Raw genomic sequence first — 2,500 nt, 5'->3', positions numbered from 1 at the left:
GGTTTGCAACTCATAAGAGCGTCACTTTCAACGTCCCCGGTATTGGATTGAGTTTCTAAAAACAACCGTGCACACCGAGGTTAAACTTTACCGGCTCCACTCCGACTCGCCGCTCGCCCACAATTTGTTTGCAACGAAACATTTGTTTTTAATTTTGTTGGTTTGAAATTGTTTTGAAAAGGTTCTTTAAATCTAGTGGGTTTGCAACTCATAAGAGCGTCACTTTCAACGTCCCCGGCATTGGATTGAGTTTCTAAAAACAACCGTGCACACCGAGGTTAAACTTTACCGGCTCCACTCCGACTCGCCGCTCGCCCACTAGTCCGAAGGCAACAAAACATTTGTTTTTCATTTTGATGAAAATTTCTGTTTTTAAATCTTGTTGGTTTGAAATTGTTTTGAAAAGGTTCTTTAAATCTTGCGGGTTTGCAACTCATAAGAGCGTCACTTTCAACGTCCCCGGCATTGGATTGAGTTTCTAAAAACAACCGTGCACACCGAGGTTAAACTTTACCGGCTCCACTCCGACTCGCCGCTCGCCCACAAATCCGAAGGCAACAAAACATTTGTTTTTAATTTTGATGAAATTTTTTGAAAACATTGGCTTGGCAAGCCCCAATCCGCGACTATCCACCCACCGCCACCCCACACGGGTGGTTGTTGTTGAGAAATGAGGTTGTGGTCGACATGCCCGTGCATTTGAGAAGGAGTTCCTAGCACTCCATGCTCTCCCATGCCAAAAAAAAGCCTAGACAACCCCATTTCGCAACTTTCCACGCCTTTTTTTTCCTCCCTCACCCATGGCGGCGGCGTGGTGGCGGCGGCCGGATTCCGGCCACCACCGCCATGGGTGGCAGCCCCCCGACCCCGACACCAAACCCATAATACCGAGGCAACATATCGAGGCAACATGACATGGGTGTGGCGTGGGGGAAGGGGGCTGCAGCTAGGAAGGCATGGGCTGCCATGCATATGCAGGCAACACACACCCCCCTATATAGCATTTTATGCATTTAGCCCTTTGACAGGAAGAGACATCACCTATGCGCGAGGAGTCATAATGGGCTCTAAATAATTCAATACAAGGTATTTGGACGTGATTTTTTGCAGGGATACTAAGAAACATGCAATCTATGATGGGAAAAAGTTTCATAAATTTTTGAAGTCGGGAAGTATTTTTTATTATTTTTAGAAGTCGTAAAATTGAAAAAATCATTAAAACAAATCCGGGAGGAATTTTTTAGTTTTGTAAGTTGGAGAAGGTCCTAAAAATCATAGACTACTTATGGGGAGCTTATTGTGCGAGGAAATTTCAATAAAAACGGGGTTTGACAAGATTTGAAAAATTCTGTCGACATTTGAAAAAACCTGGAACCATGCTGCCGGCATGCTGCGCACATGCTGCGCGCAGGCTGCGCGCATGCTGCGCGCAGACTGCGCGCAGACTGCGCGCATGCCATGGCAGGACAAGTTTCGCTAGCCTCACTGTCGACAGATGCGCAAGCTGCGCGCACAGGCTGCGCGCATGCTGCGCACAGACTGCGCGCACGCTGCGCGCATGCCATGGCAGGACAAGTTTCGCTAGCCTCACTGTCGACAGATGCGCAAGCTGCACGCAAGCTCCGCGCACGCTGCGCACAGCCTGCGCGCATGTTGTGCGCAGGCTGCGCGCAGGCGCCGCGCATGCCATGGCAGGACAAGTTTCGCTAGCCTCACTGTCGACAGATGCGCAAGCTGCGCGCACAGGCTGCGCGCACGCCATGGCAGGACAACTTTCGCTAGCCTCACTGTCGACAGAATCAGCACGCTGCGCGCAAGCTGCGCGCGCGCATGGCAGGACAAGTTTCGAAAAATTCTGTCGACAGGCTGCCGGCATGGTGCGCGCACGCTGCCGGCATGCTGTGCGCACGCTGCCGACATGCTGTGCGCACAGGCTGCCGGCATGCTGCGCGCAGCCCATGGCAGGACAAGGTCCGAAAAAATCTGTCGACATTTTTACGCCGTGGTAGGCTTCCGCTTCGCGTCACTTTGTCGACATTCAAGCCTACCATTTGTATTGAATTTTTCAAACCTTGTCAAACCCCATTATTCAAATGTCGAAAAATTTTGTCGACATTTTTACGCCATGATAGGCTTCCGCTTCGCGTCACTTTGTCGGAATGCATCGCATGGCGAGGCAAGGCCACGGCATGCCAAGGCGAAGGCAACGCATGGCTTGAATGGCTTGGTCAAGGCCACATCATGGGCACGGCATGCCAAGGCAAGGCGAGGCAAGCCATCCTTAGCCTCGCCTACACTCACTTTCTCGGAATGCATTGGATGATGAGCAATTCCAAGGTAAGGCAACGCATGGCTTGAATGGCTTGGTGTAGGCCACAACTTGGGCATGGCATGCCAATGCAAGGCAAGGCAAGGCAAGCCATCCTTAGCCTCGCCTACACTCACTTTCTCGGAATGCATTGGATGATGAGCAATTCCAAGGTAAGGCAACGCATGGCTT

This window comes from Prunus avium, unplaced genomic scaffold, assembly GCF_965620075.1.
Source record: "Prunus avium unplaced genomic scaffold, drPruAviu1.hap1.1 HAP1_SCAFFOLD_27, whole genome shotgun sequence".
NCBI classification, from domain to species: Eukaryota; Viridiplantae; Streptophyta; class Magnoliopsida; order Rosales; family Rosaceae; genus Prunus; species Prunus avium.
Note: the sequence above shows the minus strand (reverse complement) of the source record.